The sequence below is a fragment of the Musa acuminata genome, chromosome BXJ2-8 (genome assembly GCF_036884655.1).
Source record: "Musa acuminata AAA Group cultivar baxijiao chromosome BXJ2-8, Cavendish_Baxijiao_AAA, whole genome shotgun sequence".
Taxonomy (NCBI): Eukaryota; Viridiplantae; Streptophyta; class Magnoliopsida; order Zingiberales; family Musaceae; genus Musa; species Musa acuminata.
This window is the reverse complement of record NC_088345.1, coordinates 33,311,689-33,338,242: the sequence shown is the minus strand read 5'-3', so window position 1 is coordinate 33,338,242 and position 26,554 is coordinate 33,311,689. Positions and strand designations below refer to the sequence as shown.

Sequence of the window (26,554 nt, the reverse complement as noted above, 5' to 3'; positions counted from 1 at the left end):
GCCGAAAAAGAACTTTCATAACGACAAAGATCGATAATCCATAAATCACCCAAAAATCATTATTATTTCAAATCATCATGCATAATTTCGAAAGATAAACTCATTAAGCATGATATCAAATCATTACTTCAAATCAAACATGATTTCATTAATCATAGATCATCTTCAATCAAAATTAAGAAACAATATGATTAATCAACATAATACACATTAATGCTTCTTAAAAGCATACATAGGATTATCATTAAATTTAAGTCTACTATTTTTGTTCATTTATCATAAAACATGCAATTTTCATGATCATTTTCAAAATTACTAGAAAGATAAGCATGATCCCAAATTTTAGTATTTTCATTATATTATTAAACATGTATTTTTTAAGAAAAATAATTTTTTTAAACTAAAATAACTCATGAAAAGTATTATGTAATTTCGAGATAAGGCAAAGGGGTTTTGGTTACCTCATTATAGAAAGTTGTTAAAGTGTAGTTTGTCACCTCGCCTTTGTTGATTTTTTTCTTGTCTTTGGATGAGCTTAATTCGTCCAAAGTCGGCTTCTTCTTCTTTTTAAGTTCATTTTTAATTTTTGATTCTTGTTTTAAAAATTTCATGAGGAGTTCAAGTTCACCATCACTTGAGCTTATGCTTGAGTGGTCTTCAATTGTTCTAAGTCTGAAATCCTTTCTGTTCTTTGGAAGGTGGTTCTCAAGTTCTTTATATGCATTGCACATCATTTCATAGGTCATCAAAGACCCTATAAGTTCTTCAATTGGTAAATGGTTTAAGTTTTTTGATTCTTAAATAGTCGTTACTTTTGAATCCCAACTCTTATTAAGAGGACATAAAATCTTGTTTACAAGTTCAAAATCTGAAAAACTTCTACCAAGTGCTTTTAAACCATTGATGACATCCATAAAATGGGTGTATATGTCAACAACAATTTCACTTGGCTTCATTCAAAAAAGTTCAAAATCATGCATTAAAAAGTTGATTTTTGAATCTTTAACTTTGCTAGTGCCTTCATGTGTGATTTCGAGAGTGTACCATATATCGAAAGTCATTTCGTAAGTAGAAACCTGATTAAACTCAATTTTATCCAAAGCGTAAAATAGAGCATTCATAGCTCTAGCATTTAAGGAAAAGGTATTCTTCTCTAAATCATTCCAATGGTTTATTAGAAGATAAGACCTTCGAAAACCGCTTTCGACAATATTCCATAAGTGCAAATCCAAAGAAAGCAAGAAAACTCTCAAGTTTTCCGATATGTGTAGTCCGTCCCATTTGAACAAGGGAGGATGAATGAGAGAGTGACCCTCTTGAAAGTCGAAATGAGCTATTTCTCTTGGGTGTTAAATCAAATGAGAAATACGAGGCTCTGATACCAACTGTTAGGATTAAAAGCGGCACTAAGCGGGGGGGTGAATTAGTGTAGCGGTAAAAATGTCAGTTCTAAAAAATTCTTCGTATGTCGAAAACCGATTTCAGAAGATGTTGACTTGAAAGAGTATTCGTAAACATATTGACAGCACTAAACAAGTAAGGAGGTTTGCAGTAAGATAAATTGCACAAAAGAAAAGGCAAACCAGAGTTTTATAGTGGTTCGGTCGTCATGACCTACATCCACTCGTCGATTCCTCTTCCGTCGAGGCCACCGGCATCCACTATTGATCTTCCTTTAATAGATGAAGATCAACCTCCTTCTTACACCCCCTCTTCTCCTTTTTATAGGTTTAGAAGACAACCTTTACAAGCATTCATTCCTCCTAAACATAATTCTAAACTTAGACTAGAGGAGAAGATTTCTCAAGTGATTGCAACAGTGTTTTCTCACTTTAAAACTCTCTGTGCTTGTGTAAGTTAACCAAGGATGAGAGGGGTATTTATAGGCTTCAAGTTGATTCAAAATTGGAGCAAAATTGGAGCCTAAAAAGTCTTATCCTAGGTTTACTGGGTACTAGCGGTACCACCGCCGTTCCTGGGTGTACTATCGCCGCAAGACAAGATCTGCCACTGGGTGGTACCACCACCCAGAATACCTGGGGTGTTGTTCCCCAGGTGGTGCCACTGCTGTCCCTAGCGGTGCTACCGTCGGCCAGGCTTTCAGCACCCTGATTGTGTCACGACCCGAGTCTGATGAGCCAACTGGCCAATAACTCCATTTTGGCCCTTCAACCATAGACCAAAATGCTTAAGCGGGAGTTAACGTAGTACACTCATCAGACCCTTATAAGCTAATCATACACATTGCCCACTTTCGATATGGGACTAATGGGATGTTATAATATCCCCAACTCAATTAGCTTGACGTCCTCGTAAAGGCCCGACATATCCCAGATCGAACCCTAGCATAGTGCATGTGAGGTTTAACTCAGTGGTGGCTCCACGCCATGATGAGTTCTCTGACTCCATCCACGAGTAGCCCTTTCCTACTCGAGCCCTCTCACCCTGCCCAAATGCTAGGTCGGCTCTGATACCAAATGTCACGACCCGAGTCTGATGAGCCAACTGGTCAATAACTTCATTTTGGTCCTTCAACCATGGACCAAAATGTTTAAGCGAGAGTTAATGTAGCATACTCATCAGGCCCTTATAAGCTAATCATACACATTGCCCACTTCCGATGTGAGACTAATGGGATGTTAGAGGTTGGGCCTTGAATCCGGCCCAAACTAGCCCAAGTTCGGGCCTAGTTGGCCCCTAATAGAGTTGATGGGATTATCTCCCAATCCCAACTCTAATTATGTGCTAACTATGATTCCTAAGACATATTCTAAGCAAGATAAGTCTAATTTCTTTCAGTGAGCTTCCGGCGAACTTCCGACGATCTCTCGGCAATGTTCCGACGAACTCCCGGTAAGCTCTTGGACTTCACAACGATCTTCTTGACGAATTCCGATGAGCTTCTTTGGCAAGCTCCTGGACTTGTCGGTTGGTTCCGGTAGAACTTCCGATGAACGTTCGGATTTCCGACGAACTCTCGAACTCCCAACGAAATCGAGTTCTTGACTCTGGAACTTCATTTTGCTTTATGCCTTACTATCATAGTTAATCCTGCATACATAAAAATACATTTTGATATAAACAATTATTACTAAGCATGAATCATATCGTCCGACATGTCATTGGTCCATCGACGCTTCGTTTGATTCTTCGGCTCATCGTCCTCTCTTATGGCCTATTGCCCAATCGACCAGTTGACCTCTGCAACTCTGATATCCTTGGCATAATATCCGCTCTTCTTGGCCTGATGCTCGAATCTATGGCCCGAAGCCTTCTGTCGATACGTCGACCGATCCTCCGAACTGACGTCCAATCTTCTGACATATTTTCCTCCAGCCCAACATGATTCTTCCTGCTTTAATTGTCTCTCCCTGATCCATGCATCCTGCATCACTCAAAACACAGATCAAATCATAAACACTTATCAATTGGTTTCATCATCAAAATCCGAGATTCAACACTTCTCGATCAATTCCGATAGAACTTCCGACGAACTCTCAAACTCCCAACGAAGTCTCGTTCTTGACTCCGAGACTTTATTTTGCTTTATGTCTTGCTATCGTAGTTAATCCTGCACACTAAAAACCTACTTCGATCTAGACAATTATTATAAAGCTTGAATCATATTGTCTGGCATGTCATCGGTTCATCAACGCTTCGTTTGATTTTTCGACGCATCGTTCTCTCTTGCAGCCTATTGCCCAATCGGTCAATTGATCTCCCAACTCTTATTTACTTAGAGCAATTTATGCTCTTCTTGGCCTAATACCCAAACCCATGGCCCGAAGCCTTCTGTCATTACATCGACCGATCCTTTGACTCGACGTCCAATCTTCTGACACGTTTTTCTTCGGCCTAGCATGATTCTTCCTGCTTTAATTGTCTCTCCATGATCAAAGCTTCCTGTGTTAGTCAAAAATGTAAATCAAATCATAAACACTATCAATTAGTTTTATCATCAAAATCCAAGATTCAACAATCTCCTCCTTTTTATGATGACAACTGATTGATAACGAAGTTAACCTTAACTCCCGGAGTTTAAACAAACTCCCTCTATCAATATGTCATATTAATAGAACTCTTGGATTCAAAAATCTAAGCAACATGTCATGATAAAATTATGCATAACATCATACTTCTCCTCCTTTGTCATCAACAAAAAGGAGAAGTTCAACTATAAGTGTTTAGACATATAAGTTCAAATCATTGCATAATAAACATAATCTTCAGTTTTATCATCATGCAAGTTTTATAACATACAACTAGCAAATTTGTTCATCACCTTACAACATGCATAATCACCAAATAATCATTAATTTTGAAGATGTGCAAGATTGCAAATTTTACAAGTTTGCAGTTTTGCTTCTTAAGAGGCAAGCTAGAAATCTTCGGTGATGTTCAAGATAGCATGTTCTTTCTTCTCTTTTAAGAAGTGAGATTTTTTGCTTCCTTTGTAAAACACAAGCTAACAAAATTTTACATCATTTTACAATATGGAAGCTAGCAATTTGGCAAGTGTTACTTCTCTTTGAAGTATGAATGTTAACAAGTTTTTGAAAAAGAATGCAAGCTAGCAAGATAGCAATGCATCATTTTAGAATATGCAAGCTAGCAAATTTTAAATTTTACAAGTTTATAAATTTTACTAGATGTGCAAGATAGTATATTTGCTTTTTTTTACGATGTTCAAACTAGCAAGTTTTTCACACATAAAAGTTGGAAAAATTTTTGCATCTTGAGCTAGCAATTTTTCTCCCCCTTTATCATTATCAAAAAGAAGAGAAGAATACAATGTTATAATTCTTTTTCCCTTGACATCAATTTTCAATTCATGACAAAGTTAATGTATCAATCTTGTTTTTAATATGTTTGTGCATCATTATAGTTTCAAATTAAAACATGCATAATTTTAAAACCTTACATTTCATTCTTACTTCATGCATGATACTAAAAATAAATCAATCATCATTATGGGCATATCATACATGATACTCAAGCATTCATGATACATCATTTTGGGCATAACATTCATGATGTTAAGACATTAAAATTTTTAAGCATTTATCACTTTATGCATTAAATCAACATTTTGATCATTTATTTTCTCTTTAGCAATCGGTAAAAAGAGACATAGGAGAAAAAAAAAATGATATAATTGTTAGAATATGTGGCCCTTTTATAATTAAATAAGATATATAATAGAATAACTAATTGGGTTCCGTTCAGATATTTTAGCCAATAGACTAAGTCCACTACGGAACGATTCCTCAGAGATGGGAGGAAATCTTCTGAGATCTCATCGTAGACCCTCTGCTCTCACCTATAAAAGGACAGGATCGCGATCGGAATAAAGACGGAGCCGCATTGATTTCAATCCTGGCATTTAGGTTATTTCCACATCATTGACATAGCATAATTACAGATCTTTATGCTTACAATTGGTATCAGAGCCCGGTTTTTGAAATCATGCATTAGATCTGTAAATTAATTTACGATGCATAATTACCTTTATCTTCCAAGAACTGCTAAGCAGTAATGGTCACCGTCGACCTCGCTGCGAATCTACGATTACACCGAGTAGCGTACGCATCACAGAACCTGTCCCATATGCGGACATCACAAAACTCGTCCCATATGATGCGGACATCACAGAACTCGTCCCATATGATGCGGACATCACAGAACCCGTCCCATATGCGAACATTACAGAATCCGTCCCGTATGCGGGCATTACAGAACCCGTCCACGAGACGGCATTACAGAACCCGTCCACGCGACGGCATTACAGAACCCGTCCGTGCGACGGCATCACAGAACCTCGTCCGTGCGACGGCATTACAGAACCCCACACGGCATCACAGAACCCCATCCGTGCGACGGTCGGCCGCACGTAGGCAGCAGCCACGCGCGGGCAGGAACTGCCGCAGAGGCGGTGGCCGTGCGTTGGCAACAGCCGCGGCCAACCGTGTGCGTCGTCCACAGGCAGGAACCGCCGTGGCGGCAGCGGCCGCGCGCAGGCTAGAACTACCGCTGGCAGCCGCGCACAGGCGGCAGCCCGCAGCCGCGCACAAGCGGCAACCTGCAGCCGCGTACAGGCGGCCAGGCCGCAGGCAGCAGCGGCAGCGCCGCTCGCGCAGGCGACGACGACGAAGGCAGATTAGGGTTTTTGGCATAATTACAGTTTTACCCTCGAGGCTAGGTTTTTAAAAAATTACAGTTTTACCCTTTGCAAATATTGTAATTACAGTTTAAGTTCTTTCAACATATTTACGGTTTTACCCTCGGGTCTAATTTCTGCCAAATTACAGTTCTGCCATTCGCATATTTTCGATTTATATCCTATTAAATATTTTCGGTTTTTATCATTATGAAATTGAGAAATTTAGGTTATATTCTCAATTATAAAAATTGATAAATATCATTTATTATAATTATGATTAATTTTAATCATGATTATATTTTTGATTATTTGATTGGATTTAATTTTGATTAAAAAATTATAAATTATGATTTATTTTATGGTTTTCTCATATGAATTATTCATTATATATGTGGTAAATAAAATTAAAATTCAATTATTGTTTTTGGAATTTTTATTTATTTATTCACATGTATATGCTTAAAATTATCATATGAGTTTTATTAAAGTTCAATCATTATTATGGTTATTTATTATTGAACTGCTTTACATTAAAGTTCAATAATTATTATGGTTATTTATTATTGAACTGCTTAGCATTAATATTCAATAATTATTATTATTATTTATTATTGAATTGCTTTACATTAAAGTTCAATAATTATTATGGTTATTTATTATTGAACTACTTTGCATTAATGTTCAATAATTGTTATGGTTATTTATTATTGAACTGTTTTATATAAATGTTTAATAATTATTATGGTTATTTTATTATTGAATTATTTTACATTAATGTTCAATAATTATTATTGTTATTTTATTATTGAACTATTTTGCAGTATTGTTTAATAATTATTATGGTTATTTATTATTGAACTGTTTTGCATTAATATTCAATAATTATTATTGTTCTTTATTATTGAATTGCTTTGCATTAATATTCAATAATTATTATGGTCATTTGTTTTATTATTGAATTGTTTAGCAAAAATTAAAGAAATTGACCTAGACTAATGACTTATAAAATAATATTAAGGAATTAGTCCTAAATGACATTAAGGAAATAATATTCATAATGGCACATATAATTAGGAGATTTAGATAATCCCAAAGGAGAATCTAATTCAAATAATTATGTGATGGGGTAGTATTTTAGATATCCATACAGTTTAGGGTTGTATACCCAAAGGTAACAATACCTATTCCTCAAGGATGGTATCAGTCCTCCATAAATATTCTTGAGTGAATACTAGATATGTCAATATTTCACCCAAAGGTGTAATATAGATGATATCAATAGTTCATCAATTTTTGATAAACTCAAAGCATTAATGTTGTTATATTTTTTTTTTTGCAGTGGTACTTTCGCATATACATTTATATGCTTCTAGTGTCCCTGTACTTTCTAGATCAAATTATTCAGAATGGTTAGAGCATGTGCAATTCACACTAGGTGTATTAGATATTGATCTAGCATTACTTGTTGAAAAGTCTACAGACTTGACTAATAAAAGTATTGCAGAACAAGTTAATGAAATGAAGGCTTGGGAAAGATCTGATAGGCTTAGTTTAATGTTCATAAGAATGACAATTACAAATAACATAAAGACTTCATTACTGATTGCAACTAGTGCAAAGGAATATTTAAAGGTTATTGAAGACAGATTTAAATCTGCTGATAAGTCATTGGCTGGCACATTGATGAAAGAACTGACTACGGCTCAGTATGATGGTACTCGAGGAATTCAGGATCACATCCTCAATATGGCTGACAAAGCTGCAAAACTTAAAACATTAGGCATGAATGTTGATGAATCTTTCCTTGTGCAATTTATTCTTAATTCTCTTCCTTCTCAGTTTGGCCCATTCAAGATTCACTATAATACAAATAAAGATAAGTGGGACTTGAATGAGTTGACTAGCATGTGTGTTCAGGAAGAATTGAGATTAAGGCAGGAAAATTCATATAATGTCATGACGACTACTCAAGGAGGTGATAATAAGAAAAGAAAGTTGAAGCATTATCAATCAAAGAAATTTGCTGGGTCTGGAAATGTTAAACGGACTAATAAAAAGAAAGTATTTACTGTAAAGTGCTTCTTTTGTGGCAAGAAAGGACACGTGAAGAAGGATTGCATTAAACGCAAGACTTGGTTCGAAAAGAAAGGTATTAACTCGACCTTTGTATGTTTCGAATCAAACATTACAGAAGTGTTAGGATCGAGAGCACTAAGAGGGGGGGGGAGGTGAATTAGTGCAGCGGAAATCTTTCAGCGATTAAAAACGAAAGCTGCGTTCGTTTGATAAAACTATTTTGATGCAAAAGCCGATTCTAAGAATACTTATGATTAAGTGCAGTTTATGTCTAAACACAGTTTGCGTCTAAGCGCAGTTTACACAGTTTGCGTCTAAATGTAGTTTGCGTCTAAATGCATATTGCGTCTAAGCGCAGTTTGCGTCTAAGATTAGATTGCGTCTAAGCACGGTGCAGTTTGCGTCTAAACACAGTTTTACGTCTAAACACAGTTTTACATCTAAACGTAGTTTTACGTCTAAACGCAGTTTGCGTCTAAACGCAGTTTTATGTCTAAACGTAGTTTTGCGTTTAAAAGTAGTTTACGTCTAAAACACAGTTTTACGTCTAAACACAATTTGCACAGTTTACCTCTAAACGCAGTTTTAAAGGGATCTGAACTTAGAAACTTTGTTCGTAAAAGCGCAGAAGACAGTTTTGCAGAATCAAAACGTAAACGTAAACTGTAATGTATGAAAACACCGATTTACGTCTGAATACAGATTCGGAAAGATCAGCATTTAGAAACTTGTTCGTAAAAGCGTAGAAGACAGTTTTGCAGAATCAAAACGTAAACGTAAACTGTAATGTATGAAAACACCGATTTACGTCTGAATGCATATTCGGAAAGATCAGCACTTAGAAACTTGTTCGTAAAGGCGCAGAGAGAAGTAGCTATGTAGGAGGTTTGCAGTAATGATAAAGTGCTCAAAATAAACGCAAACCAGAGATTTAGAGTGGTTCGGTCAGTCTTGACCTACTCTACTTTTGGCTTCCTCCACCGACGAGGTCACCGATGTCAACTAGAGGCCTTCCTTCAATAGGCGAAGGCCAACTGCCCTTTTACAGATTCACTCCTTTTGATGGGCTCAGGAGACAACCCTTACAGGACCTTTCTCTCCTCTCTTTACAACTCAAGACTTGAAGAACAGAAAGAGGAGAACTTTAGGACTTTACACAAATTTGAGCTCTTAGAATCACAGAAAAGATCAAGAATTCGGTGTAGGTTTGTATCTTTTTAGTGCTGAATGGGTGGGGTATTTATAGGCCCCAACCCATTTCAAATTTGGAGCTCAAAACGATCAAATCCCGGAATTCCGGGACCAGGCGGTTGCACCTCCTGACTAGAGAGGTTGCACCGCCTGGTAGAGCTCGAAGATTGAGCCCAGGCGGTTGCACCTCTGTGTTAGGGGCGGTTGCACCGCCTAAGTTTGGCTCGGAGACTGAGCCCCAGGCGGTGCCACCTCTTGACTGAGGCGGTTGCACCTCTCTGCTAGAGCACGAAGACCGAGCTCAAGCGGTGCCACCTCTCTATCAGGGAGGTTGCACCGCCCAGTCTAGCTCGAAGACTAAGCTCAGGCGGTGCCACCTCTTGGCTGGGGCGGTTGCACCGCCTAGTCTCGCTGGGAGACTTAGCCCAGGCAGTGCCACCTCCTGGCCTAGGCGGTTGCACCTCTTGATGCAATCAGGGTCCGAATGGTTAGCTCCATTCGGCCCAATTTTAGTCTTTCAGGGGCCCAATTGCCCCAAGATTAAGCTAATGGGATCACCTCCCATTTTCCAACTTAATCAACGTGCTAACTACGATTAGATCTAAGACAATTTCTACAGCTTTGCTTCGGTGCGTCAATCGCTTCTTTCGACGAGTTTCCGGCGAACTTCCGTCGATCATCCGATGAACCCTCGGTGATGCTCCTGCGGACTTCCGGCAAACTCCTGGACTTTGCGACGATCCACTTGGCGAGTTCCGCCGAGCTTCGCTTGGCAAGCTTCTAGACGTCTCGGATCTGTTCTCGCAGAACCTCCGACGACCGTCCGAACTTCCGTCGAACTCTCGAACTCCCAACGTGATCATGAACTTGACTCCGGCGTAACTCCTGCTGCTTGTCTAACTTTTATCATAGTTAATCCTGCACACTTATCTTAACACATAGATTAGACAACAAATGACAATTGACTTCATCATCAAAATCCAAGATTCAACAATCTCCCCCTTTTTGATGATGACAATCAATTGATAATGGAGTTATCCTTAACTCCCCTTGTCTATATGCCATAGTTGAGATAAGTCAACCTTGAATTCAAGACCTAAGAATTCAAGTGACGTATTGATAAGTTAGATCAGTTAAACTTATCAATACTCCCATCATGATACTCATCATGATGTATCTCTTCAAAGATGATGTCAAGGCTTGACATACATCATCAAGTTTATATGATTGTGTTTGTAACTATTCATCTTGTAGTTTGAACATTATCATATAAAGCTGTGAAGCACTATTACATGATGCACACATTTGAAATATTCTAGCAAGTTTTGCATTTTCTTCACATGATAAGATATCAACTCAGGGCATAATGCAAACTTTAGCACATGTTCATATATCTCTTGGTGATGCAAGGATGGCATAATCATAGCAGTGTTTATAGCATCACTCATAGTATTTCTAATCATGGCAGTGTTTATCAATTCATATATCTCCCCCTTTGTCATCAACAAAAAGCATAGTAATTATGATACCAGGAAAATAATAATAGCAAGCTTATAGAGGAATTTTACATAGATTGCTTTAATACTTCTTCCCCTTTTATAAGCCATTGTCTATGTAAAGATTTAGCAGGATGGAATACATACACATGAATCACTTCATCAAATCTATTTCAGAAACTTATTTTTCATGAAAGTGTACGAGAAAATTTGTTTTATAGCATTCGAATAAATAAGATGCATTCGGACAAGATTTTGTTGCAGATTTTCACATGGCAATCAAGTGATTTGATCATTCAATATAGTCCGAAAAATAATTTTAACAAATTTATCTATTCGGACACATCAACATTCCTAATTCTCTTCGAATGAAATCAAATTGTTCTTCACTTAGAGGTTTTGTAAAAATGTCAGCTAGTTGATGTTTAGTATCAATGAACTCTATGGTTACGTCATGATTAGTGACATTATCTCATATAAAGTGATGTCTAATATCAATATGTTTTGTTCTTGAGTGTTGTATAGGATTCTTAGTTAAGCATATTGCACTAGTGTTATCACATTTAATGGGAATATCTTTAAGATTAACTTTGTAATCTTCTAAAGTGTTTTTCATCCATACAACTTGTGCACAGCATGCACTTGCTGCAATATATTCAGCTTCGGTTGTTGATAGAGCAATCGAGCTTTGTTTCTTAGATGACTAGGAAACAAGAGCATGTCCTAAAAATCGACATGATCCTGATGTGCTTTTTCTATCTAGTCTACAGCCAGCGAAGTCCGCATCAGCATAAGCTGTTAACTCAAAATTTTCTGATTTTGGGTACCATAATCCTAGATTTGTGGTTCAATTAAGATATCTAAGTATTCCTTTAACTGCTTTGAGATGAGATATCTTAGGGTTTGATTGAAATCTAGCACAAAGTCCTACACTGAACATGATGTCTGGTCTGGTGGCAGTGAGGTAAAGTAAACTTCCTATCATACCCCTATAAGTTTTTTGATCAAAACTTTCTCCACTTTCATCAATTTCTAACTTAGTGGAGGTGCTCATAGGAGTGTTACTAGCCTTTGAGTTGTTCATATTAAACCTTTTTAATAAATTCATGGCATATTTAGTTTGACAAATAAAGATGCCATTGCTTAGTTGTTTGATTTGTAAACCTAAGAAGAATGTTAATTCTCCCATTAAGCTCATTTCGAATTCAAGACTCATAGTTTTAGCAAAAGATTCACAAAGAGATTCATTTGTAGAGCTAAAGATAATATCATCAACATAAATCTGAATAATGAGAAAATTATTTTCAAAATTCTTGATAAACAATGTAGTATCAACCTTGCCTTTTGTAAAATTATTTTTGATAAGAAAAGAACTAAGTCTCTCATACCAAGCCCTTGGGGCTTGTTTTAAACCATAGAGAGCTTTAGTTAATCTAAACACATGATTAGGGAGGCTATTATTTTCAAATCCAGGAGGTTGTTCAACATAAACTTCTTCGGAAATAAAGCCATTTAGAAAAGCGCTTTTAACATCCATTTGAAATAACTTAAAATTATTACTACTAGCGTAGGCAAGGAGCATCCTTATGGCTTCCAATCGAGCCACAGGTGCGAAGGTTTCTTCGTAATCGATACATTCTTCTTGGTTGAAACCTTTGGCCACTAATCTAGCCTTGTTTCTAACCACGATACCATTTTCATCTTGCTTGTTTCTGAAAACCCATTTAGTACCAATAACTAAATGGTCATTTGGCCTAGGAACAAGCTTCCACACCTCATTTCTCTTAAATTGATTCAATTCATCTTGCATTGCGATAATCCATGAATCATCTTTCATGGCTTCGTCAACGCATTTGGGTTCAATTTGGGAGAGAAAGGCGGCGTATGCACAAAAAGTTTTAAGAGAAGATCGTGTTTGAACCCCCTTTGACGTGTCTCCTAAGATTAGCTCCTTGGGATGAGCATCTACATACTTCCAATCCTTGGGTAAGGATATTTCGGAGTGGATGCATCCAAGTTGCTAGTTGGAGAAGGGGTTTCATTTAAATTCAAGGAATCAAAATTAACATCTTCGTCAAGATCATTTTTCGTGATTTCGGAAATCTCATTGAAAAAACATGAATGGATTCTTCGATAATTAAAGTTATTTTATTGAAGATACGAAAGGCTTTAGAAACAGTAGAATAACCAAGAAAGATTCCTTCATCGGATTTAGCATCAAATTTTCCTAAGTTGTCCTTTTCATTTAAGATAAAACACTTACACCCAAAGACTTTAAAATATGAAACATTGGGTTTTTTATTGTTCCATAACTCATAGGGAGTTTTGGTTAGTAGAGGTCTTTCTAGAACTCTATTCAAAATGTAGCATGCAGTATTTACGGCTTCGGCCCAAAAATATTTGGGTAGATTGTGTTCATTCAACATGGTTCTTGCCATTTCTTGTAAATTTCGATTTTTTCTTTCTACAACTCCATTTTGTTGAGGATTTCTAGGAGTAGAGAAATTATGGTTGTATCCATTGAGTTCACAAAATTCCTGGAAATCATGGTTTTGAAATTCACCACCATGATCACTTCTAATTGATGAAATCATAGACCCTTTCTCATTCTGAACAAGTTTGCAAAACTTGGTAAAAGATCTAAGGTACTCACTTTTCTGTTTTAAGAAGTAAGTCCATGTGTATCTGCTATAGTCATCTATGATGACGAAGGCATATTTGCTACCTCCTAGGCTTGATGTGGAGATTGGTCCGAACAAGTCCATATGGATCAATTGTAAGGGCCTAGAGGTGCTTATTTGATTTTTAGATTTGAAGCTACTCTTAATTTGTTTACCTAATTGGCAAGCATCACATACATTATCTTTGATGAACTTGATATGAGGAATTCCTCTTACAAGTTCTTTGGATGATATTTGAGTGATTAGTTTCATGCTAGCATGACCTAATCTTCTATGCCATATCCAAGCATGCGCATTCAAAGCAGAAAAACACATTTCATTACACAAATCATTGATGTCAATAGTGTATACGTTATTTTGTTTCAATGCAATCATAGATATATTTTTGTGTGGTTTTTCAATGATGCAAGCATTAGATTCAAATCTTATAATATATCCTTTATCACATAATTGACTAATGCTCAAGAGGTTATGTTTAAACCATCAACTAGCAAAACATCTTCAATAGAGAAGTTGGATTTGTTACCTATGGTTCCTTTGCCAATGATTTTACCCTTGTTGTTGTCTCCGAAGGTGACATATCCTTCGTCTATGCTAGTGAGCTTAGAGAATTGAGATGGATCTCCGGTCATATGCCTTGAGCATCCACTATCAAGATACCATCTCTTGCTCCTAGCTTGCGAAGGTTTAGTTTTCTACAAGAAAGGATGATGTTTAGGTACCCATTTGCTTTTGGGTGTCTCATAAATAGATCTACATTTCTTATCATGTTGCATAGAATTTGTTATGGTTTCTTTAGGAACCCAAATCAATTTATTTGGACTTATTTTCTTGAATGGACAACAATGTGTCTTGTGTCCAAATTTACAACAGAAGTTACATTTGTCTTGATGTCGAATATGTAAGATGGAGCCTTTTATGAAGGTGGTTGGATTTTGGTGAGGACTTCTCACGAATCCAATTCCACTTCTTTTGGGAACGTGACCCTTGTTTGTAAGGATCATGTTCAATGACTTGCTACCAACCTCGAATTTCTTCAAGGTGTCCTTAAATAGCAAGTTTTCTTTTTGGAGAGTTTCTAGATCATGGCATTTTATGCATGTGCTTAAACTATCATGATGTTCAACATTTAACTTATCGAAATTACAAATAAGATTATCATGCACCCTTTTTAGCAATTTGTATTTACTACTGATAGTCTTACACTCATCAAACAATTCATGGAAAGCATTTAATAATTCATCGAATGATAAATCTGCATCTATTGAATTTGTTACCTCATCTTTGATGGCCATTAAGGCGTAATGAGCAACTTGCTCGGTGTTGGACACCTCTTCTTCGGATGCGCTCGAGTCATCCCATGTTGCTTGAAGCACCTTCTTCTTTGATGTTCTCCTTTTGACTTGGGGAAAATCACTCTTGTAGTGTCTCGGCTTTTTGCATTCATAGCAGATTACTTGGTCCTTCTTGGGTTCAAGTTTATTTTTTGCATCATTCTTAAACTTGTTTCTTTTAAAGAACTTTTTAAACTTTCTTGTTAGAAGTGCCAAGTCATCATCACAGTCCTCATCACTTGAGTTTTCTCTCAAGTGGCATTCAGAAGTTTTGAGTGTCATATCCTTCTTGTTCTTTGGAAGGATGTCTTCTTGCTCTTCATGAGCTTTACAAGTCATTTCGTAGGTCATTAATGACCCGATTAGTTCTTCAAGAGGGAAATTTCGCAGATCTTTTGCCTCTTGAATAGCAGTGACTTTAGGATCCCAACTCTTAGGAAGGGATCTTAGTATCTTATTAACAAGCTCAAAATCAGAAAAGCTCTTTCCGAGTCCTTTTAGACCGTTGACGACATCCGTGAAACGGGTAAACATGTCGCCAATGGTTTCACTCGGTTTCATCCGGAAAAATTCGAAAGAATGTAACAGCAAATTGATTTTTGACTCTTTTACTCTACTTGTGCCTTCATGAGTCACTTCGAGTGTGTGCCAAATATCAAATGCAGTTTCACAAGTTGAAACATGGTTAAACTCGTTTTTATCAAGTGCACAAAATAAGGCATTCATAGCCTTTGCATTAAGAGCGAAAGCCTTCTTCTCCAAATCATTCCAATCGATCATTGGAAGAGAAGACTTCGAAAATCCGTTTTCGACAAGATTCCACAGTTCAAAATCCATAGAAATAAGAAAGATCCTCATTCGGGTCTTCCAGTAGGTGTAGTCCGTCCCACTGAACATGGGTGGACGCATAATAGAATGCCCCTCTTGGTTTCTGGCGTATGCCATTTCTCTTGGGTTTTAATCCGTTAGAGAGTTAACCTTGCTCTGATACCAATTGTTAGGATCGAGAGCACTAAGAGGGGGGGGGTGAATTAGTGCAGCGGAAATCTTTCAGCGATTAAAAACGAAAGCTGCGTTCGTTTGATAAAACTATTTTGATGCAAAAGCCGATTCTAAGAATACTTATGATTAAGTGCAGTTTACGTCTAAACACAGTTTGCGTCTAAGCGCAGTTTACACAATTTGCGTCTAAATGTAGTTTGTGTCTAAATGCAGATTGCGTCTAAGCGCAGTTTGCGTCTAAGCGCAGTTTGCGTCTAAGATCAGATTGTGTCTAAGCGCAATGCAGTTTGCGTCTAAACGCAGTTTTACATCTAAACACAGTTTTACATCTAAACGTAGTTTTACGTCTAAACGCAATTTGCGTCTAAACGCAGTTTTACGTCTAAACGTAGTTTTGCGTTTAAAAGTAGTTTACGTCTAAAACACAGTTTTACGTCTAAACACAATTTGCACAGTTTACGTCTAAACGCAGTTTTAAAGGGATCTGAACTTAGAAACTTCGTTCGTAAAAGCGCAGAAGACAGTTTTCAGAATCAAAACGTAAACGTAAACTATAATGTATGAAAACACCGATTTACGTTTGAATACAGATTCGGAAAGATCAGCACTTAGAAACTTGTTCGTAAAAGCGCAGAAGATAGTTTTGCAGAATCAAAACGTAAACGTAAACTGTAATGTATGAAAACACCGATTTACGTCTGAATGCAGATTCGGAAAGATCAGCACTTAGAAACTTGTTCGTAAAGGCGCAGAGAGCAGTAGCTATGTAGGAGGTTTGCAGTAATGATAAAGTGCTCAAAATAAACTTAAACCAGATATTTAGAGTGGTTCGGTCAGTCTTGACCTACTCCACGTTTGGCTTCCTCCACCGACGAGGTCACCGATGTCAACTAGAGGCCTTCCTTCAATAGGCGAAGGCCAACTGCCCTTTTATAGATTCACTCCTTTTGATGGGCTCAGGAGACAACCCTTACAGGACCTTTCTCTCCTCTCTTTACAACTCAAGACTTGAAGAACAGAAAGAGGAGAACTTTAGGACTTTACACAAATTTGAGCTCTTAGAATCACAGAAAAGATCAAGAATTCGGTGTAGGTCTGTATCTTTTCAGTGCTGAATGGGTGGGGTATTTATAGGCCCCAACCCAATTCAAATTTGGAGCTCAAAACGATCAAATCCTGGAATTCCGGGACCAGGCGGTTGCACCTCCTGATTGGAGAGGTTGCACAGCCTGGCAGAGCTCGAAGACTGAGCCCAGGTGGTTGCACCTCTGTGTCAGGGGCGGTTGCACCGCCTGAGTCTACCTCGGAGACTGAGCCCCAGGCGGTGCCACCTCTTGACTGAGGCGGTTGCACCTCTCTGCCAGAGCTCGAAGACCGAGCTCAGGCGGTGCCACCTCTCTATCAGGGAGGTTGCACCGCCCAGTCTAGCTCGAAGACTAAGCTCAGGCAGTGCCACCTCCTGGCTGGGGCGGTTGCACCGCCCAGTCTCGCTGGGAGACTTAGCCCAGGCGGTGCCACCTCCTGGCCTAGGCGGTTGCACCTCCTGATGCAATCAAGGTCCGAATGGTTAGCTCCATTCGGCCCAATTTCAGTCTTTCAGGGGCCCAATTGCCCCAAGATTAAGCTAATGGGATCACCTCCCATTTTCCAGCTTAATCTACGTGCTAACTACGATTAGATCTAAGACAATTTCTGCAGCTTTGCTTCGGTGCGTCAATCGCTTCTTCCGGCGAGTTTCCGGCGAACTTCCGTCGATCATCCGATGAACCCTCGGTGATGCTCCTGCGGACTTCCGGAAAACTCCTGGACTTTGCGACGATCCACTTGGCAAGTTCCGACGAGCTTCGCTTGGCAAGCTTCTGGACTTCTCGGATCTGTTCTCGCAGAACCTCCGACGACCGTCCGAACTTCGATCGAACTCTCGAACTCCCAACATGATCATGAACTTGACTCCGGCGCAACTCCTGCTGCTTGTCTAACTTTTATCGTAGTTAATCCTGCACACTTATCTCAACACATAGATTAGACAACAAATGACAATTTACTTCATCATCAAAATCCGAGATTCAACAGCTTGCCCTAAAAAATTGGTGGTCCCAATCTCTTAAAGTGATCTAAAGTATTATTCCTGCCCCGTGGAATTTCATCTCGTTCCTTATGATGCTCAAAGTATCCTCTAATAGCATTAAGGACTCTATGTACGTCATCTTGAGCATTGACGGGTGCTGGGGCATGAGGGGCATTCTGCGAAGTCGGAGAAGCAGGCCCATAATTAGTGACAGGTGTACGGGAGGACTAGGTTTGCTATACGATGCGTGGAGCTTCCAAGTTATTATTTGTTTGAACACCTCTCCGAGTGCGTAGACCAATAGCATTGCGACCATGAGCACCCCGAGTGATAAGACCACTAATCTCTGGAATTGGATCCATTACTCTTATAATAGGTTAAAGACAATCATCGGTTGGAGACAATCAAGGGATCTAATACACCTATAGGCCCTAGACCATGCTTTGATACCATAAAAAGATGTCACATCCTGGATTTTATATATATATATATATATATATATATATATATATATATATATATATATATATATATATATATATATATATATATATATATATATATATATATATCTTTCCACACATTTAGGTCAAATAGATAAACATCACTTTATTCATCATTCATAAACATTTATTATAATTCATTTATTACAATCCATTTATTCATCGAATCATAAATAAAAAAGTAAACACGGTGATGTTAACTTCAAGAATCATCTAAGTGGCTCTACCTAGCGGTAGAGGAAGGTCCGCTCTCCATTGGAATCCGATTTAGTACTAGAAGGAGGCTGCTCTTAAAATAAAAAAATAAAAAAAATTCAACAACACTGAGTAGGAACCCCAAAAGTCAACTCAAAATGTATACATGATCAAAATTCCATCAATCATCCCATTGGCGTATATCAAGTACCCGAAGGAGCACTCCCCCAACAGCGGATGGAGAGGCTTTATCCTACGGGATGAGTTTGTGTTCTCCCAACAGCGGATGGAGGCAAACTCATATCACACTCCCAATAGCGGATGGAGTGGTGTCCCACACCCGCCAAAGTGGGGACACGTTCCTCCCAATAGCGGACGGAGGAATCGTCCAGCAGCCACGTTTGACGGCCCACTAATCCCCGAAGGGAATCGCCCTACCTGCTCTCGGCAGGAAAATAATATAATCTCACACTAATCATGTCCATTTCAGGATGAAATAACATATTTAAAATTTCTCTTTCAAATATCATCAATATCAAATAATATAAATTAGCCCTCAATTGACTTGAACTCTAGTTTAATCGATTCAATGGAACTCGATTTACTAGAGCCTAACTGAACTGATCTCTAATCCTTATTTAACTGGCCTGGAACCACCCAAGACTAGTATAATTTAGACTAAATTAAGTTCAATTTAGGTTAAACTAACTTAAATAAGTCAATCAATTCGGAATCACCCTGAATTGATCTAGACTAATCAAGTCTAGTTTAGTTTAATCAATATTTGGGCTCAAGTTCAACAATAATATTAGGCTAAATTGAGCCAGTCCATCTACTGGTCATGTGCATTATATATGATTGAGCATGCATTACACAAAACTGGCCTAGCCCTAGCCCATGGACTAGTCATGTGTGTCGCATGTGACCGCCTATAATGGTTGGGCTGGGGTAGCCTACGAGCCAAGGCCTGACCCGTGGGTTGGGCCTGGCCTGTGAGCAATTTCATTCTAATTAATGTCCAATTTCATATCATAGCATATACCCATTGGATCCCATCAGAATTTCGAAGTTAAGCATGCTTGGGCGAGAGGCGAGAGTAGTACTAGGATGGGTGACCCCCTGGGATGTCCTCATGTTGCACTCCTTTTCGCATCACGAGCGACGAAAACGTATCCCGTAGACCTCCGATGCGATGGTTTTTGGGCTCGGAATTTATCGTGACCGCTACGCAGTCGTGCTACTCGGAGAGAGCTTGCAATAGCGATTTCGAGTTTGTTCGAGAAAGGGTCGTCGGTTTCGGGGCGCGCAAGTGGATCCGTAAGTTGATGCGTCGGCCACGACGGGCACATAGGCGAGGGACGATGCAGACGTAACTGGTGCGATCATATCAGCACTAAAGCACCGAATCCCATCAGAACTCCGAAGTTAAGTGTGCTTGGGTGAGAGTAGTACTAGGATGGTTGACCGCCTGGGATGTCCTCATGTTGCACTCCTTTTCGCGTCGCGAGCGACGAAAACCTATCCCGTAGACCTCCGAGGCGATGGTTTTTGGGCTCGGAATTTGTCGTGACCGCTACGTTGTCAGTATCGTGGGGCTCGGAGAGAGCTTTCCGGACTAGGGTCGCAATAGCGATTCTGAGATCGTTCGAGAAAATAACATTCTAAATTCAAATAAAAAATCATGTTTTCAACACATAAAATTTTAACATATTCTAGTCATATTTTAAATCATTCAAAATAATATATTTTAAATTTCAAATCAAATAATATCAAAAAGGATTTTAGATAACATATTCTAATCTAACAAGATTTTAATCCAGATAAGATTAAAGATAAACTGTAATACATAAAATATTTTATAAAACAAATATATTTTTAACATATTTAACTCTACAATAGAAACCTTAATCATGGATCAAAGAATATTATGAAAACTTTAACTAATTACTTTAATGCAAAAATTTTGACATTTAAAGAATTGATACATATTTTTCAAACTATAAAACTTTCAACATTTAAAGAATCAAAATAAAAGCTAAAACTTTTAAATTTAAGAAAGGTAGGGAAACCTACCTCTTGTCAACAGGGTGTAACTCCTCGTTCCTCCCGTTGTCAGGCTCGACTAGGTAAGGAACGAAGGAGAGAAATCTCTCCTTTTAAATAGGAGGAGGTGAGTCTCTATTAAGGGAAATTTATTTTAATTTTTATATTTATTTAATATAAATTATTTTTATTTAATATACTAACAAATATGATATCACCATATTTGGAATACTTAATAGTTATTTCCTTAATTCATATCAGCAAACAAGGAAGTAGATTAAAATTCCTTAAATTATAATAAGAAAATAAAATTAATTTTTAACTTAAATTAATTTAATTTTTAACTTAAATATTTGATGTGAATTAATTTTAAATTAAAATAAAATTAATTCATATCAGCAAACGGTCTTCTCTTAGAATAGGGTGAGTCCAAATCAGATACCTCTTTTTACTTCACAAATGTACCCTCCTCATATTCGGGTAATTCCTATCAAGACGAGTTGAATGATACTAATTATTAATATTATTTCGAGCATGAGTAAATAAAATCCTTTGTCAACAAAGTTTATACTGGAACATGATGACACGATGAGTGTTCTAAGGATAGGATATTATTTATTTATAAACTCCAAAAAGCACAGTATATCTTATCCGCTAGAATGTCTTTTCAATGGATCATTGTTATATATATATATATATATATATATATATATATATATATATATATATATATATATATATATAATGAGTTTTTTTATCTTATCTTTTCAAACAGAGAACTGAACTATCTCAAGACTATATACAGTATGTCTTATCTACTAGAACATCTTGTAAAAAAAATATAAAAAATTATTATTATCTCAAATTATATATAATATAAATATATTATCTCAAAAAATATTCAGTTTTTTCTATTTGGCATGTTCTTATTTACTTTTTCTCCTTTTCACTCGAGGAGTACTATAGATGAGTGCTTCTAAAGGCACATTAAGGAGAGTTGTGGGCTTTTAAGGTGTAAGAACTTACCTTTTTTCCTTAGATGATAAATCCATATAATTAATTGCTAGGATCAAGAGCACTAAGAGGGTGGGGGGGGGGGGGTGAATTAGTGCAGCAGAAAACTTTCGACGATTTAAAACGACGTCCGTATGATAAAAACGATGTTCGTACGATAAAAACGATTTCGGTAAGAAAGCCGATTCGAAAATTACTTTAACTTAGATTAGGCGAAGTGTAGTTAAAATAAAGCTATGGAGGCAGTTTGCAGTTAAGATATAGAACAGAAAATAAATGCAAACCGAGATTTAGAGTGGTTCGGTCAATCTTAACCTACATCCACTTTTGGCTTCCTCCTCCGATGAGATCACCGACGTCCACTAGAGGCCTTCCTTCAATAGGCGAAGGCCAACCACCATTTTACAGTTTCACTCCTTTTGACGGGCTTAGGAGACAACCCTTACAAAATTTTCTCTCCTCTCTTGAAAGATCAAAACTTGGAAGAAAAGAGGGAGGAGAACTTTTAGCTTCTACAACACTTTTGAGCTCTAAAAATCATAAAGTAAGATTGGATTTTCGGTGCCCTTTCATACAGGAAAGGGTGGGGTATATATAGGCCCCAAACTGGTTTAAATTTGGAGCTCAAAAATGTCATCTCCCGGATTTCTAGGGTCCTGGCGGTACGACCCCCAGATTCGGTGGTATGACCGCCTGACAGAGCTCGGAGACTGAGCTCCGGCGGTGCCACTGCCTGATTGGGGTAGTTCCACCACCCAGACTTGCTCGAAGACTAAGCCCAAGTGGTGCCACCGCTTGACTGAGGTGGTTCCACCGCCTAATTGGGGCGATTCCACTGCCCAGATTTCCTGGGAGACTGAGCTCCTGGGCGGTGCCACCGCCAACCCAAGCGGTGCCACCGTCGGCTAGGAAATCTGGGTCCGAATGGGCTGATCCATTCGGCCCAATTTAGGTCTGACAAGGGCCCAATTTAGGTCTATCAAGGGTCCAATTGCCCCCAGATTAAGTTAATTGGATCACCTCCCATTCCTAGCTTAATCTACATGCTAACTACGATATTTCTTAAGACATTTATTGCAACTTGCTCCGGTGTGTCAATCGCTTCTTCCGGCGAGCTTTCGACGAACTCTTGACGATGCTTTGGCGGACTTCCGGTAAACTCATGGACTTACAGGATTTGTTCCTACAGAACCTCTGATGACCGTCCGGACTTCCGTCGAACTCTCGAACCCCCAACGTGATCATGGTCTTGAATCCGGCGCAACTCCTACTGCATATCTTACTTCCATATTAGTTAATCCTGCACATGTAAAACAAACTTCGATCTAGACAATTAATACTAAGCATTAATCAAGTTGTCCGGTATGTCATTGGTCCTTCGACGCTTCGTCTGATTCTTCGGTGCATCGTCCTCTCCTGCGGCCTATTGCCCAATTGGCCAGTTGACTCCGTAACTCCGATATCTTTGGCGCAATACCCGCTCTTCTTGGCCCGATGCCCGAGTCCACGGTCCGAAGCCTTCTGTCGATACGTCGACCTATCGACCAGCCCGACATCCAATCTTCTGATATGTTCCTCCGGCCCAACATGATTTTTCTACTTTAATTGTCTCATCCTGATCGAAGTATCCTGCGTCACTCAAAATGTAGATTAAATTATAAACATATATCAAGTGGTTTCATCATCAAAATATGAGATTCAATAATCTCCCCCTTTTTTTATGATGACAACCACTTGATGACGGAGTTAACCTTAACTCCCGAAGTTTAAACAAACTCCCCCTATCAATATGCCATATTGATATAAACTCTTGGATTAAAAAATCTAAGCAACATGTCATCATAAACTTATACATAATATGTCATGTCATCAACATACTTCTCCCCCTTTGTCATCAACAAAAAGGAGAAGTACCACAATCAAGTGTTTGTTATATAAGTTCAACTCATTGCATGAAAAACATAATATCCATTTTTATCATCATACAGTTTTGAAGCTAAAAAATTTAACAAGTGTTACATCATGCTTAGAACATTCAAGCTATCAAGTTTTAGATATGCAAGTTTTACAACATACAAGATAGCACTTTTGCTTCTTTTAAGATAGCAACTTCTACATACAAGCTAGCAAATTAGAGATGTTCAAGAAGGCAACTTTTGCTTCTTGAAATATGCAAATTTACTAGATGTGCACGTTAGCATGTTTTGCTTCTTCTTGAGATTTCAAGCTAGCAACTCTTGTTGATGTTTCAAGATAGTAATTTCTTCTCAAAATGTGTAACTTAGCACACATTGCTTCTCTTGAGATTTGCAAGCTAGCTAGCAAGCTAGGAAAATTTGCTCCCCCTATGTCATTGTCAAATAGAAGGGAATAACAATACAATAGTGTAATTCATTTCCCTTTACTATAATCTTCAAATCATGACAAGGGTTAAGTATCAATCTTATTTGTATATCCTTATATTTTCAAATTAAAACATGCACATTTTCAAAACCTTACATTTCATTTTTTTTATGCAATAAATCAATCATCATTGCAACTCATCATGCATATTATTAAAATGTAAAATCATCAAACATGATACAAATATTTATTTTTATTTTTGCAAGGATCAAGATATGTATGTGAATCAAATCCTTGCAAATGTTAAAAAAGATCTTCCCTTTTCAAGAAGAAATTCATAAGAAGGAATCATTTCATCAAATCCATTTCTCGAAAAAAATATTTTTCACATGATAAGTCTATGAGAGATGCATTTGTTAATTGATTCCATATGTCAAAAATCAATGATATAAAACAAACTCGATATGACATATGCTTATGAAAGCTACATTAAGTCTAGAAGAGAAATACTAAATCATGTTAGGATCAAGAAAATTCGAAAATGAAATTTAACACTTAAATGCATTTGGACATGGTTTTACTATAGATTTTCAAACACAATTATGAAGATAAAACATGCTCATCATCATGGAATTTTTTTATCCAAAACGCATAATTTCCAACATGTTATTAAGGTATATAATAATGTAAAATTCTTATTATAGCAATTATATCCTACCATGCATGATCAAAATTTCTCCCCATTTTATCATTGTAAACAAGAAAGAAGAAGGGAAGAACATGATTTATTTTGATCATTTCAAGACATACAAGCCATAAATACAATCACATCAAGTTATGAAAGATAAAATCACTTGAATACCAAAAGATATTATTCATTTTGACACATCTCCTCTTTAAATAAAAAATAAAAGGAATTCTTAGGAGATCATGATATAGATAAAATTCATTCAATCTTATATAAGAATGAGATATTAATTTAAGCATATTAAATTTCTCAATTCATTATGAATCATAAAAAAAATATGGTTCCAAAAAATTATGATTCATTTAGGAAAATTTTCTCTTTAGTACGCAACAAGAAGAAATATAGCAATGATACCAATCATGATTCATTTAGATAGTAGATGGCAAAAAGAAACATTGAGGATAAAAGCTCTCGATTTTTATAGAGTAAATCTCAAGTTTTAAATCTCAGAAAATCAAAATAAAGCTCATTCAAATTCAAATCATCAAATCAAAATCATTTTCAAGAGATTCATAAAAAGATGATAAAATAGATTCATTAAAGTCAATAAGATAGAGAAAAAAAATTTTCAAAAAAAATACTTTTCTTTATTTAGTTGTTTTATGAAAGCATGCCTTTGTAAAAAAGAATATATATCATCAATCGTTTAGGATCGAAAAATAAATTCCATCATAAAAACCATCAAGATCAAGAAACCACAAAAATCATCACATGCATAAAATCATCGATCATGGTGTTAAAACATTTAATATTTTCATTACATCATTATGCATTACTTCAACTCAAACATGATTTTATTTAATCAAAATCGAGAAATAACAATGGAAATCAACATGATACACATTATTACTTCTTAACTACATATAGCATGATTTCATAAGGTATTTTCAATCAAAATCATTTTGTTTATCATAAACATGTAATTTTCATGATTATTTTTAAAATCATTCGAAAGATAAGCATGAGAAGCATAATCCTAATTCATTAGAATTTTCATTATATTATTTAAACATACAATTTTTAAGAAAATTAATTCTATACTAAAAAAGAAAATGTATTATGGAAAGCATCATGTAATTTTGAAATAAATTAAGGGGGTTTTAATTACCTTATCGTTGAATATCGATAAGACGTAGTTTGCCATCTCGCCATTCTTGATTTTCTCCTCGTCTTTGGAGGAGCTCGATTCATCCTAATTTTTGTTCTTCTTCTTGCGTTCAAAGCAAGTAGTTCCATTCTTTTTTCTTTTTAATTTTTGTTTCATTTGTAGTTTAAGTTCACCATCACTTGAGCTTATGCTCGAGTGGTCTTCAAATGTTCTATGTTCCAAATCCTTCCTGTTCTTTAGAAGGTTGTTTTGTTCATCATGTGCATTGCACACCATTTCATATGTCATCAATGAACCGATAAGTTTTTCAAGTGGAAAAATATTTAAATCTTTTGTTTCTTGTATTGCCATTATTTTTTATTCCCAAGCTTTAGAAAATGATCGTAAAACTTTGCTAACAAGTTCAAAATTCGAGAAACATTTGCCAAGAGCTTTTAAACCATTGACGACATCCATAAAACGGGTGTACATGTCAACAATGGTTTCGCTCGGCTTCATTCGAAAAAGCTCGAAATCATACATTAAAAAGTTGATTTTTGAATCTTTAACTCTAGAAGTGCCTTCGTTTGTGATTTCAAGAGTGTGTCATATA

At 37.0% G+C, this 26,554-nt stretch overlaps 1 non-coding gene across 1 annotated transcript; it reads left to right on the top strand.

Moving 5' to 3' along the window:
- Window positions 1-20,080: 20,080 nt before the first annotated feature.
- On the top strand, window positions 20,081-20,199 carry LOC135621192 (5S ribosomal RNA). Its single transcript, XR_010490417.1, has one exon. It is a non-coding gene; the product is annotated as a 5S ribosomal RNA (ribosomal RNA).
- Window positions 20,200-26,554: the final 6,355 nt, after the last annotated feature.